Source organism: Lissotriton helveticus, chromosome 9 (genome assembly GCF_964261635.1).
Source record: "Lissotriton helveticus chromosome 9, aLisHel1.1, whole genome shotgun sequence".
Lineage (NCBI taxonomy): Eukaryota > Metazoa > Chordata > Amphibia > Caudata > Salamandridae > Lissotriton > Lissotriton helveticus.
In genome coordinates this window covers 538,654,147-538,669,742 of record NC_136070.1, presented here as the reverse complement: position 1 = coordinate 538,669,742, position 15,596 = coordinate 538,654,147, and the positions used below count along the sequence as shown (strand labels likewise).

General features: G+C 43.6%; 1 protein-coding gene across 1 annotated transcript in view; it reads right to left on the bottom strand.

The window, feature by feature from the left end:
• NUMBL (NUMB like endocytic adaptor protein) overlaps positions 1–15,596 on the bottom strand; it is a 268,204-nt gene that overhangs the window by 25,590 nt on the left and 227,018 nt on the right. The gene's annotated exons all lie outside the window — the stretch shown is intronic.

Sequence of the window (15,596 nt, the reverse complement as noted above, 5' to 3'; positions counted from 1 at the left end):
GCAAATGATGTAAGTAGGGAAAATAAAAATAGACCACACTTCTGTGCCTAGAAATTAATGTTGTGTCACTTTCCACTTCTACCATTCCGAATCTAAAGCATTGCTTTGTTTGAGGTCAGAGATAGGGGATATTCATGAGACACCTACATTGTTATGAAAGTCACGGTCAATAAACAAGTTATTTAATTATTTTTTTTAGAAAAGATTGCATGAAATAGCAAACATGTAAGAGTGCATGAGCAGAGCGGCAGAGATCTTACATGCATGAGAAAGAGCGCAAGGCAATTTTTACAACTTAACGCTGTTAACAGAATCACCTTCAGGGGCACTAATAAGGAACTGATATAGTCATGATAGGATGTCTCATGTAGCAAGGCATAGGTTTTCCCTGCTACTTTAAATTTCCTGTAACCTGTACTTGGACTGGCTGGAGATAAATTTACAGAAAGGAATTGATGGAGGCCAATGGCCGTCAGGTCGGCGGTGACAAGCCTTGAATCTAAGGTACTGGCCACATCATCTGCAGCCAAAACCATGGGAAGGGAAAAAACCACACACACACACAGTCACTCTACTATGGAAGTAAAGGAATGAATCAAGTGCAGGGTTTGAAGTTTTCAAAAGCCAATTTTTTAAGTCCTCATTAAATGGAGCATTTGAGAGGCGTCACAGTAAGCAAGCCCCATAACGAGGCACCTAGCCTTGCGGAGGTCGCGGACCCCTCTTCATGACTCACATTGCCGACAGACAATGGTGGGATTAGGCCGGGCTCCAGCCTCTTACCACTTGCAGCGACCCCTTTTAAATTGCAGCCAGTAACACGGGAGCCAACCACGAAGGAGAATGATCGAATGTGTGCCTTCTAATCCAAAAGACAAAGGGATTTTATGGGCCGTAAAGCACGTGACAGCTCCTACTCCCTGCCCAGACAGAACCCCCTTAGCCTAGCAGACTAGCAAGGGCACAAAAGCAGCACAAAAGTCTTACAGAGGGAGGTGGATGGGCATCCAGGAACTGCTGAGCAAGGAGTTCTTCCAAAGGGACAACAAAACCACACTCCTTTCTCACACCCCTTACTCATAGGGCCCTGGCGCGTCCCTACCCACAACTCCTTTCTCCAGCTCTGGCGCAGGCGGACTCACTTCTTACCGCTCCAGACCGCAGGAAAGATGAAAAACCAGAAGAGAAATCTCCCAGCAACGCTGAAGAGTGGTCTGCATTGTTTCTGGTGGGGTGGCGAGGAGGCCGGGACCCCCTACAGTTGGATAGACGCCCCCACCTCTGTTGTGGAGAGAGTTGGAGGAGAGAGCTAATCCTTAGATGCTCTCCCATCTCTCCTTGTTGCTTTGAGAGGGATTGCACGAAACTGTGTCAATTCTGAATATACTGCTGTTTGCTGTTGCTAAGAAAGAAGCTTTTAGTCTCTAGGCTGGCAAGTGAAATATCACTAAGTGGAACAGTGTTCAATAGTTAAAGTACCACTAAAAAAATCCCAGTACTTCATCATGTTTTGAAATTATTTTTGGGGGTGAGGTGTGAGCGGTCAGGGAGGAAGATTTTGGGGAATCAGCAAAAGGGTCCCAAACGACTAATTTTTTTCCTCCTTTACACTGGACAGTACTCTGTAGCAGGCGCACAACTCAACAAAGCTCAAATAGAACCAGGGGGATTTTTTATTACTGAACTGTGCAATTCTTTTCAGGTTTTTATATGTATATTCTGCAAAAAAAGAGGAAGAACAGAAGAAAAGCTTATACCACATCATTCAGCAAGAGTAAAATTCAAATTTCAAAAAACAACATGGATCAATTTCCTCTACAATAAGTTTCCAAAGTACATGATTTATTCACTGCCCAGGTGTTCCTTTACAATATTAGACCAGAATGTCACCTTTTGCACAGACCGAAAGATTCCCTCTTTAACTGTTCAACTGCGACATCAAATAAAAGTATGAATCTTTAGCAACTAATACAACAGTAAAGCAAAATAGAAACAAAAAATGAAAGAACATACATTTACAGTCACATTGCACAACATAAAATAACACACTTTAAAGATCACTCCAGATCATTTCTCTTCCAACACTTGGTCATTAAGCATACAACCGCATGACCTGGCCACACGTCTGGGGTGGGACCCAGGAGCTGTGGAGTGTGAATAGCTATTAGACCTATTTCAATGTTGGTGGACATCTCATCTCATCCATGCCAGGATCTGATTGTTACCCTGATTGATTATTCTTTGCACGAGATGTAAGGATCAAGGCACTGGCAGTCTCACTTCTCATCTCTTGATCACCCTATAAGATTCCCAGAGCTTCTTGCTGTTTCAGTTGACGCATATTATCATTTATGAATGAAAGCGTAGCTGACTTCCCTCTTACTCAGCATGGTTATCAGTTTGTCGGTAGTCAAGACTTCCGTCCGATAGTAGCCATTCAGACTGGTTTGGAACTTCCAGTACAAAGAAGCAACATATTACCAAACATTTTTTGACTCAGATGGACAGCAGTGGTCATGCTGAACAATCCTACTAGGTCATTAAATGGCAAGCCTGCCCTTGTAAGTCCCAGATCCTTCCCATGACCCTCTACTACAGTTCTGAAATTTTAAGCAAAGTGACCAAACGTAATAGTAGGGCCACACTTTCACACGCACTCTCCAGCACCTTTTGGAACTGTCTCGAAAACTGCAGAGACCATCATCATAAACTGATGGATAAAGCTGAATTCTATAAAGTCCACGACTTTTAATATGTCTACTGACGCAAAAAAGATGTTCTGTCTATGTGATGTTTTATACCCAACCGCGGAGTTCATTTGAGGTATAGGGCATTTCCTCACCTCACCCTGACATAAATTTAGATCTAATGCGAATCTGGGGGTTTTCCTAGTCCTAGTGAGCTCGGAGTATCAGGCAGAATAGAACATTTTCCAGTAGCAATTGTCTTATGTTTCAGGTTGTCCTTAAATCAGGGTGTGTAAAGCCTTGGAGACTCTTGGGCCACCCATAACTTTATGGCAAGATCTAGGCCATATATTTTTGTTTTTAAATCACTCCTCTTATGGACCTTTCTCTCCTTGTGGCTGCTCCTCATTCAACTAATATTGAGGAGTACAACCTCCCCCTCCCACCAGATCTGATCTTTCACTTCCTTATCCATCTCATCGGTGTGTATAATATCATTTACTGACAGTTTCTTTTACCAGAGGTTTCTCATCTCTTAGCGTCATGCTTTCTTCTGCTCTGTGGTCACTACGTTTTTCAAGTTACACCTGCGTTCTCCATTATTCAGAACATCACCTGTTCCAGATCACCCTACTCAGTCAGTCAAAGAACTTTATTTCGATTCAAAGGTAGAATCATAAAAGTATAAACAAATTAAGAAAAGACATTACACATATAATTAAAAAAGAAGAAGCCATACAGTTATATTAACATCCGAAATACATATTATATATCCAATTTGAATTTGCAATACATTCAGGTTAAAAGGGTCATATATGTAGACAGAAAATATTGTAAAGTGCATGTGCATTCCATTTGAATACCAATATATACAATAATCTGCTAGATGTATGTCAGATAATAAACGTTGGTATCCAATAATGCTGTTCAATATCGATTTCTGATAGTGAGCGCTAATCTAATAAAACTAAGCACAGCACTACATATGGCTGGAGTTGATAAAGATGATAAGTATCCATAACCCTCTTTGTAATAGCAGGATCCAAGAGTTAACATAACAGGCTTGATGAACCGATTTCTTGGATCTTTATACAAATTACAAAAAAGAATGAGGTGCAGAGTATTTTGTGAAACTTTGTTATTACAGGGGCAAGGGGGAAGTCTCTAACCCCACCCTGCTTGCTTCGGGAAAGCAAAAAGAAAATGCAACGTACCAAGACGAAACCTTGTCAAATCAAAACGCCATTGGGCATGCATAATATATGATAGATAAGGCTGCTGTTGCAGCTTACCCCCATCATATACTGCATGCTCACTATTTCTTAACATACCTAAACTAGTACGATAGGCGTACTTAATTGATAGTTTGGTCTCCCTGGCAACAGTTTCGGGGTTTAGGTATATGTGTCCCAATCCAATCTTGTGAAAGGTTTCCCTTACGTATAGTAGCCATGGGATCTCCATAGAATGATCAAGAATTCATCAGACCTCCAAACCTTGCTCCATAGCAGCAAAGGTGAGACATGGATAGTATCACTCACAAATTCAAGACCCACCTCAGTATGACAAAAACTATTTGAAGAGCCAGATGGAACAGATAAAAGGCGCTTTATAAATTTCTTTTCCATGACTTGGATTTTGTTACAGTTTTGTATACCCCACACTCCTGCGCCATAAGTTGCAACAGGAATGCATTTTGCTTTATATAGAATTTTTAGTTCTGCAACCGGCTTTTGACCCAATTTACTTGAGAAACGGAAAAGGGCCTCTATAGATTGCGTAGCCTTTTGAGCATGGGCTGATATTAAAGGATCCCAACTCAGAGTTTTATTGAATAAATTCCCCAGATAATTGAAATTATCGACTTTCACAATAATTGAGTCATTCACCATATACCTACGCGATTTTACCCCTTTAGGGCCGCAGACCATGGCAAAAGACTTTGTGAAGTTGACCCTTAGATCTAATCCTTGCATAAAAGCGTCAAAAGCATTCAAACACGTTTGCATGCTATTGGCGGTTAGGGTCATTAACACCGTGTCATCTGCATAAGATAACATCGGTATCCGTTTACCATTAACCTGGGGAAAATCTACACAACTTTCCAACAGATAGCCTTCCAAACCGTTGGTGTACACCAGGAACAAAAAGGGAGCTAGGATACATCCCTGGCGCACACCTTCAGTCGATGGGATGGGCTTTGTCTTCTCCCCACCTGGGCCAAATCGGATCCTCACTGTTGTGGCGGCGTGCAGTCTGCGGAGAAGGGTGACCAACTGTTCTTCACCCTACTCCCTTTCGAGAGCAGACATTCTTGTCCCTTTTGTATTTCCAGACGGCTGCTGCTGCCAGTGCGTCCATTCACTCTTTAGTCTTCTCCGTGTTGGTTTCCAGGCAAGATTGTTCGGAAAACAGTTAGTCAATGAAGTTAATCAGCCATTTGTCCACTGATGCCTTTGTTGTCCAAGCAGAGTTGTCATATTTTACCTGTGAGTGGCATTTCTTCGGTCTACCTGCCTTATCCACCTTAGATGATGATGAACAGAGATTTGTAAAGCGCAACAGGTACTCCGAAAAGAGTCCCAGTGCTAGACTCGCAAGAAAAAGTTATACCTGAGCAAAAAGCCATGTTGTCAACTTTTTCTTAAAAATCTGTTTAGACTCTACAAGGCGAAGAGGAAGATTATTCCAAGCAGAAGGCCCAAGAAAAGGAGTGCCCACTTTCCAGGTACAACTGATCCTTGGCACCCCTGCCAGGGTAGGATTGGAGGAGCAGAGTTCCCTATTGGTAAAGTCAAAAAAAATTCTTGTTACAAGAAACTGAGTGCCTACATGATGCAAGGCTCTAAAGGTCAGTATCAGTTTCTTGAACAGAATCTGTTTCTTAACTGGGAGCCAGTATAAGGGAGCGAAGATAGGGGGAAACCCTAGTTTTGAGAGGAAGATTATGAAGAAGCTATGCCGCTGTATTTTATACAACTTGCAGCCTTTTATTAAGTAGTCTGGCAAGCCCAAGTGTATAAGATTGGCATGGTCCAGACTTGAAGTAATTAAGGGCTGGATCACTATTTTCCTGTCCAGTAAGGAAAGGAAATGCAGAAATGTAATGTGTATCTGAAGTTAGATATGTTGTGTTACTTTGAAATGCCACTTCATATGCTTTCAGAATCTTCCTTCTAGGATCACCATGGATGAGGGAGAAGCACCACATTGAAAGACACAAAAGGTGATGGGAGGCCGCTTGCATTAAGTCCGACCACGGGCATTAGCTCGGGGTAGCACCCCAACGCTTCTCTAGCTCACCTCGCCACCCGAGTTTGGAAATCAGTCTTGACCACGCTCCTCATGGGAACAATCCAGTCTGAACTGCCAGGCCAGGTCCTTCCTCAATCGGAACACAAACAACACAGGACTGGTTTCATCCGAGTTATGGGCTCATCAGCTGGGTACAGCTTGGCTCCAGTGACCCAATGAGTTCTGGACCCACGTCTGGGCATACCGATCCCACAGACTGCTGATGAGCCCATAACTAGGGTGAAACCGGTCCTGAGTTGCATGTTCCCGGTTCAGGGAGGACCTGGCTTGGCAGTTCAGGCTGGACTGTTCCCAAGGGAAGGGTCAAGACTGATATACTTTATACACTGACATGGATTAGAGTGCAGCAGAGTTGATGGTTTCATCCTAAATTTCTTTCATCAAGGATATATTACGAAAATTTGAATGTTGCACTGCATTGGTCACATAAACATTGACACGGCTAGTCATGCCTCTGCTCTTCACACAGGTGATGAAGGAAGTCCAAACTTTTTCTAATGTATTCGCACTATTGTGTGCTACGGCCGTAGGCTCCTCCATGCCGTAGAGTGATCATATTTTGCTCCACCAAAGATTTACCAATGGAGGATTCACCTGTTTTCAAAACTGAGTACCTAATAATCTAGCCACCAAAAACATCTGTTACAGACCCAAATGGTAGGAATTGCCACTCCCATGTATTTAACCACAGCCACCAGTAGGTTGGGTTCTAATGAAATTACAGTTATATCTTCTTAGATCAGATATATAATGCCCAGGCCTCTGAATCTTTGGACATGACCATCACCGCCACGGCCCGTGCAGGTAAGAGCAGTGGGGCTGGGTTGGGAGGGGGGGGGGGTGGATTCGACAGACGACGATGAGGGAAAATTAAATATTTAATTTATTTCCCCTTGTGGTCATCTGTTGAATCACCCACCTCCCCAACCCCCCTCCCCCCGCTCTTACCTGCATGGGCCGCTCATGGTCCACCACTGGTGAGCCATGGTTCCTTTTTCAGCAAAACCTCTACAAAAAGTAAACACATGATCCAACCACAGCATTCAATCTGACCGGTGTGAAACTCCACTGCATTAGTATTCTATATGTGTTTTCCTTATGTTGTGTTCATTGGGAAGATTTTGCATCCCTAGTTCAAATGATGTTCCATATACTTTCCGAGTTCTTCTTGTCCAGTTCTGTCTCTCATCTTTCCATATATTTATATTTGACTTGCCACCCCGGGCAAACACCATGTACATGTTCGTCATGCCATCTGAAACAAATGACTCAGAAATAAGTTTCTTGCATTTTTTTTTGTATTACTTTCTTTTTCCATAGATTAATGTGATCAGCTCATTGAAGCAACTGGGGTAATCTAAAATTATTAATAGCCCGAGAGTAAAAATCTGTTACATTGGCCTCACTGCTCTCGGGTGCCTCATCATGAAACGCGTTGCCTAGTAACGGCGGGGATGCCTGCGTCCATCTCGGAAACCTGGTGTCTGCTATTCTCGGGGTGAGGAGGAATCTGGATTGTGTATAATCGGTAACATAGTGGACAGATGTGGTGGCTTTTTGTGACAGAATACCACAATATGTGATAACTTTACTGTTTTAACCACTTTACCCTAGTGTTCTACTAATATCTATTGCTGGATAGATTTAAGATTCCTTCTGTCTAGGCATCTATGTTTTGGTGGTAATCAGGACAGTGAAATAACTGAATAATTGTGTTCTATCAAAAGCCACAGGTTAAGGCAGTGGTCTTCAAACTTCTTAATGCAGCGCCCCCCTCTGTAAAGAAAAAGAAAAATCCTCGCCCCCCCTCACCTCAATTTGTTCACGTTTCTGCTAAATGGGCAATGTTTAAATATGTCTAAACATATTTAAACATTGCAGTAAAGCTTTGTTACCCTTTTGGACACGCACTCCCAGTCAGGATATAAATGACAAAAGTTTTTAGTGATGGTCCATTATAAAGTGGCTTACTGCGGCTCATGTTTTAAACACTTAAAACAAAGCATGATGTTTCTCTTGGCCAGAGACGGCGCCCCCCCACTGAGATCACTTAACCCCTTTGCTGCGGCGGCAATCCCGCCGCAGCGCTAGGGGCAGGGGGGCCGCGCGGCGCTCCCATGCTCGTGACGGAACCGCTCCGTCACGAGCCTCAGGTGCGCTGTGCTTGTGACGGAGCGGTTCCGTCACGGCCCCACCCGCTCAATAGAACGCGCCGCGCAGGCGCGCCGAGCGGGCCGTGACGGAACCGCTCCGTCACCAGCACAGCGCGACCGAGGCTGGTGACGGAGCGGTTCCGTCACCAGCATGGAAGGGGTTAAAAATCCCCCATCCCCAGAAGCCTACCCTGCAGTTTGTAGACCTCTGGCTTAAGGTGAGGCATTCTTATTACTTCTTGTGAAAAAACACGTTTTTGCCATCGGATATCAGCTGGAAACCAGAGGAAGTATTTGCAAATTTGATAATGCCAGTCCATATTGCGCCCATCGAGCAGGCTCACCCTCTAGGTATGGAAAAGGGCTCTCCTACACATACAAATATGTGGGAACAATCCCTCCCTTCAGACTTTAAGGTTTGCCACAGTAACTAGGTGCATTATTCGCTGAAGCAGCAACCAAGAGGCACACGGCAGCTTGCAAAGTAACTTGATGTTTGCAGTACGCACCAGCCTGGTTGCGGAAGCGACTAGAAGCCCTATTATAAAGCCATGCTGATTTTGACTAGGTTTTATACTTTTGATGTCCTTGGATTTACACTAGGAATTTAAGTCCTGAATATATATATTTCTTTATTTCTACTGAATACACATTTAATGTTTTTGTTGTATTATTTACCTTATCAATGTCAGAAACAGTGCTTAAGGTACTACATTTTTGGTTTTTTGATTTTTACTACTGCATATTTTATTCATGAACAAAATGTTTTGCTATTTTTGGACTACTTTATGAAAGTTATTTATTGCTTATGTACTTTTAAAAAACAAAAACATTTTAATAAAGAATTGTGATGAAAAAAAAGAACAGCAGTGGACAACCTTGTTGAAGGACTATTGTGGTCAAAACAGTGAGCCGCTGATGTTATGAGCAACACCTCAGAGTATCAGGCCAATGAAATGCCCAAACGTCTTCTAGAACTCTCTCTCAAATTTCTACTAGAGCCAAAGACTCAACAATAACAGTAAATGCAGCTAGCAAAACTCACCATTAATTATCACCAAAGCACAACATGTAAAATACTTCTATACATTTTTGTGCATTTGTGAATTGTTCTTTTTTTAGAGTGAGGTGCACTCTTCTGCAAACTTCAGAGCTCCATTTTGGCATGTTTGTGTCGGTATTTCTTGATATCTTTGGGGGACGTCATGATAAAACACAATAAAGCATACAGTTGCATGATTTTGACACTATCTGTTTTAGATTCTTTTAGTCAGACCTTATTCTGATCTTAACTCCAATTAAGAACTTAAGATGTATCAGACCACCATGGTTTGTGAATATATCACACTAATCGCGACAGGCGAATACATGTGGTTCATATCTCCCCCTTCATACAGAAGTCTAGTTGCTAGCAGAATACGCCGTAGAACTTAGACATAATTAACAAAGCTCTTTCCTTCTTTGCCTTAAAGGCAACATGGAGCCAATGTGTATTGTTTCTTGCGGGAAAATGGAGATACGTGCACAGATACCTGTGCTCTGCCTCACTCTCTTCATTAGTATATGTGTCTGTCTCGCCATCTGGCAGTGTCTGCTTTTTGTTTGAGCCTACCAGGCAGCACAAGCTTTCTGATTACAAAAGACATATTTTGGATTTTCAACAACATACAAGGGCATGGAGCCCGCCCATTGCTTACCCTTGGTTGACTTTCCTGTCACTCTCATTTGGCTGCTTCTTATTAGATTTTGTCAATGTTGTGTTTTCCCTCCCATGGAGCATAGCCTCTTAACCCATCTTTTTTTTACATTTGGCTTTTATGCTTTGACTGCTTGCTTATCAGGGAACTACATATTTCTTTTTGTTTAAGCACTCTGAGAGGGCCATCTGTTTTCCAGCTGTCTCCTACATGTGCTTCCCTCCTCCTCTTGCTCTCTCTGCCCAGGTGTTTTTCTCCCTCAACCCACAATCCTGTTGCTCTCTCTTGCCTGTGTTGCTCCCCCCGACCCATTCCCAATCTGTTCAACCATTTATTTTGTTATGCTCTTATGCACTTCATTTTAAAACTGTGCTTTCACTCTACTTTTTAACGGCTCCATCTTGAAACAGTAAATAAAAAAACATGTCTTTTTGTCGGCATACAAGTTCAAAGAATGCACGTACCTACAAAATGAGGCAGTGGCTGCATCATCACAATTTCTTTTTGCCACTATTGCTATACAGCATGCTAGAAAAGAATAGACAAGACCTATTGGCTTTGCCATGCTTGTTGCATACAGCCATTCGTTTCAACATCTACCTGTCAGAGTTTGGAGCTTCCAGAATGAGTTCCTTCCTACACCAAGGTCCCTTCGGCCCTCTCTCTGTATTTACCACTCTCCCTGCATTTGTTCCTCAATTCGCTGGTCTGCTGGGCTTCCCTACTCTGCTTGTGCCGGTGTCTAGCACTTCCTGGATTTTACTGTCACTGCTTCTGTATCTCTGTCTCAGTCTATGCCCCGGTCAGTCTCTAAATCTATCTGCATGTCTGTCTCTGTACCTGTATACCTATGCACCGGTCGGTCAATGCTTCCACCCATCCATCCATCTACCCATCCACGCATCCGAGCAACCCTACTGCAGTCTTCAGTGCTGGAGGTCAGCACACAAATCATTTGCGATCCAAGCCCTCGTCTCCCCTCTATTGCAAAAATGTGGCCCTGGCGGGGGTGCATCACACCCCTAGGAGGTGCAACTAATGCCATTATAAGTAGTTCATATCTACCAGATGATTGAGGAGGGATCAAACAATATCTTAGGCGAGGGACTACAAGGCTTGAGTGGGCTTTAAAGGGTTGTGTTGACACTTTCTTCACAACTGGCCTGAGATCCAGCTACAGCCTCGTGGGGAGGTAATACTTGAGCCAGCCATCACCATGCTGACAACACAGTCGCTTCCACAGCTACTCGCTCACCAACAAATGCGCACACCAATTATTTAGAAGAAAAAAGATTGCTTGCTGATGTGCTGTGCCAAGCAAAAAACATCTAAACTGGGATCCGTGGTTCCCAAAGGAACAAGTTAAGGAGAGATGCAAAAACAGCTGACCTGAGCAACTTTTTAACAGAGTATGATGCAGTTTCGAGGTAGAAATGCAGAACGTCTAACAGCATAAGAAGGCATGGTCTTCCTCATGCTTGGTCAATTGCTCACGCATTCGTTTGTCATTTGAGTAACAATGATCCAAGCCCGGCATCATAGATTCACACCGCTAATGCAATAAGGGCACAGTAATCCAATTTTGCTTTTAATGCATGAGAGAAAATCCTAAAATGCAGGTGGTGTGAAAGAGTAGGGTGGGCAGTGGCGGCTCCTCCGTAATGGTGGAGGAGAGTCGCCCCACAGCCCGTACCAGCAGATGATAAATACAATGACAATAACTCAGTTATGCTATTTTATTTATGCTGTATGTCTGAGCCTCGCAATAACTATAGGGTGGGACGGGCATGTCAGGGAGGAGGAGTAGGGTGCATTCATAAATGCGCATTTGTGCTTGGCTGGCCGTCCTAGTCCAGCGAAACACACATGCTCACTTATGTTTCTCCAAACAGGCTGTATTACTCAGCAGAATTGGAGAAAAGGAACAGGCTCCAATTGACAGTGTTAGCGGCAAACTGGGCCGCTCAGACCAATCCTGGCACTACTCTCATATGAGAGCAGCATCTGGATAGGGTGTGGAGCTGGTGCCCTGAAGGCCCATCCCCTTCCGGTCCGACGGCAATAACAGGAGTAGTGAGGCGGCCGTCAGCGGGAGAGGAGCGGCAAGTAAGTTTTATTTTATTTTTTTTTATATTATTTCAACCCCACCCGCCCCCGTCTGCCCGCCGCAAACTCCTGCCCTCCCCTGCGGCCGCCCTACCACTTAAGATAGGCGGCAGCCTCCATTGGGGTCGAGAGGTAAAAGATCTGCAGATGTTTAAAAAGAGTAGTGCGGAGGACAGTTGCAGCACACACATATGCACTTCGCAACCTCCACCTTCATTGTTACTAGACTCCATTTTTTTATTATTGCACCAATAGAAAATAAGAGCCTACTGTTCACTATTGCAATAATTTAAAAAAATGCTGTCCCACATGGCACAAGTTCCAGATCTCAGTTTCCTGCTTCAGTGCAGGAAGTGGAAAGAAGTGGTGTTTCTCCCAGGTTATCAATGTCTATCCAGCAGCTGAAGGTAAGTGGAAAAATATGTCAGATGTATGTGCATGCAAGAGAGAAAGTATATGTGCGAATGTGAGTGAAAGTGAGGTGATGAGAGGGAATGACTGAGAATAAGTGAGTGAGTGACAATCAGTATAACTGTAAGTGAAAATGAGCAGGTCTGAATTAGTGAGAATAAGTTTCAGTGAGTGATAGAAGCAGTGAGATGCAAATGAACGAGTGTGAGGAAATGCGAGTGAGTGAGTGAATATGGGTGTCAGTGAGTGACAGAATGGAAGTGAGCCTGGGTAAGTGAAAGTGCATTTATCAGTGTGCTACTCTTGCAAATCTGTTACAAGCCTGTTACTGGAGGTAAATCTGGTCTCATGGGGTGCCTCTGCCAACATTCTGGCTGCGGCACCCTGGCGGTAATTCTTGTTGTAAGGGGCATTCGTGACAGAATACTGGTGCAGGCACCTGTGGCAGAATACTGTTGCTGACACACTGGGCATCATTCTTGGAAAAAGAGGCACCCATGGTAAAATGCAAATTTGGAAGTAGCTCTTGACACCTGGTGTACCCATGGCAAAAGGCTGGAGCTGCCGTACTGGAAGTAACTATTGATTTAAGAGTCACCTGGTGCAAAATGCTGGCATTGGCACAATAATGGGTAATTAATGTCATAGGGGACACCCATGGCAAAATGCTGTTGTTAGCATAGAGAAGCTAATTCTTGGCGATAGGGAGGGCCGCCAAGCAAAATGGTGGCTCAAATGTACCAAAGATAAGGGGCAACCAACGACATATTGGGGCACCCATGACAAAATGTTGGCCCTGGCACAATAAAGGTAATTACGTGCATACAGAGGGTGCCAACTGCATACGTTGAAAAACAAAAATTAGATAAACTGCTGATGATCATGCTTCACTGACCTGGCACATGCAAAAAGAATGAAAACAAGTGAGGGCATTTTGAATCAGTCTCAGAGCACGGATGTGTGAGCACAGCTTCAGGCAGAGATTCTGGTTAAACAAACACTGCAGTTAGAAGCAATGAGTTGTACTTTGCATATACAAACTTTTTTCCAACAGGTTGCTGTTGACCCTTTCCCTTGTATAAAATGTGCAATTAGCTTACATTTTGGCGCCACCTGGTGGAAATACACTGTAATGCTGCAGAATGGACAGTGATTAAAACAACTTATCATGTAAATACTTGGGCCAAATTTACTAATATTTTGCGTCACGGTTGCACCACTTTTGTAGCACATCCATGACGCAAAATCTTAGTAGATATTTACAAAGCCATGCAAGGGGTGATTTGCGCTGCCTTACGCGGCTTTGTAGACTTTTTTTTATAATGAAACGCAGTGCAGCAGCTTACACTGCATTGTGTTACATTTCATTCTGGGAGGCAAAACATGGGCAGAACATGGGCATTACCATGCATCCACCCATGGATTTCACACAATCCCAGATTAACAACGGTTTGTAAAACTGGGATTGCGTGATATTGGTACACCTCCCAGAGTATGGCGTAACAAGAGAAAAATCTTTTTTCTCTCCTTGTTATTTCCTCTTTCTATTAGTGCTGCAATTGAACACACAGAAAGAGGAAAATGCTTTGAGAGATTGTTTTTGTGCATGGAGGTATCCGTTCCTGACCAAAAACAATTCTCCTTCTAACACAGACACCCTTGAACTGTGGTGTAAAAGTGCCTGTGATGGAGCTCGGCTGCCTGAAGGGCGCCAGTGTTATGAGAGAGCAGACGTGTACCATTTCTTAGTAGATATGACGCATTTCTGCTCTCTCCATTTCACGCAACGCAGCAATGTGCCTTGCTACGATGCATTGTTTGAAATGTTAGTAAATATGTCACTATCGTTTTTCCACCTGCATGCTGAATTTGGGGCTGATCTACTTCTCCATTTGAGGGGCCGAGGAACCAAAACTGTTGCTGTTAGAAGCATGGTGGTCGTAGTGGATAGGTAAGGCAAGGTATTTACCTTAATGTTACCCCCATAAAGGTAAATGCATTATCAGGTTCCCGGCAGTGCAGGGACGCCTGTGCAGCACTTGTCTGCAGGCTCTTGATGGCGCTCTAGCAGACTGGACACAGAGATGGGGAGACAGACACACTCACACGCAGAGTCCCTCTGTCCTTCCTCCGACCCCCGACTGCCCTTAAGTGGTCGGCCACTGCAATTAGCTTAAGGTTATTACATTAGGTTAATTAAAATGGCCACTATTGACAGAGCTGGGCGACAGGACAGTTCCTAGATCATTGCGTGTGTCAATGCCTGGGACAAGGAATTCTTGTTTTGCAGGGCTTTTCACCTACACTTCAGTCTGTGGCAGGCAAATGCAGTAATGGCCAAACTGCCCACTTTCGCATCTACTCACCCACTGACTGAAGAAAAATATGCCAACCCCCACTTCTGACTGCTTGCGTGACATTCAGTGATAAAAGGGGGAGAACGAAAGAAAACGAGAAAGACAGATGGGGCTCTGTAGAAATCAGAGGAAATTATTATTTTCTATTGCACATTTTGGATATAATTCCGGCCTTTTGTCTTCAATTAATAAATCGACCGTCCTCTGCCAAGATTCTGGGACGAAATCCCTCGATTTGAGGCTGCTGAGGGCAGCCCACACGAGGACAAATGTATATCAGTAAGGTAAAAAATAGTGCATAGAATGCTTCAATTTTTGAACGTGCCATGGAATTCACGGTTTTGTATTTGCATAAAATCAAATCAAAATGTTTAACAGATGTAAAAAGTAACATAAAGCAACCAGGGAATGCTCTGCCTTGCATTGTAACCCCACAATGGAGACAGAGAGACCTTTAAAAATCTAAATGGAAGAGGGGACATGGACCAATCGGCAGCCTGCAAATATACATTGTGCTCCTGTGTCTCTCTAATAGGTTATATTTGGATATCTACCCAGAATTTTATGTGGGTAAGCAATTTCCAAGTGTGTCACACATTGAAGAGCGAGAATGCAAGACTATCCTGTACCCTCCATAGAGTACTCCTTGAATGACACAACTACAATCAATCGGTGCAGACGAGTGCACTTGCGGGCTCCAAATAGTAAAATGGTCAACAACAGTACCTCTCACAGGTGCATTCCAAAAACTCATCAGCTAATGGGCTTCTGTGCGCATGTAAGAGGTACTGAGACCGGAGAGGAGCAGCATTCTCCGAAACCCCTGACAAAATTCGTTTTTGATCTCTACTGATGAAGGATAAAATCCAG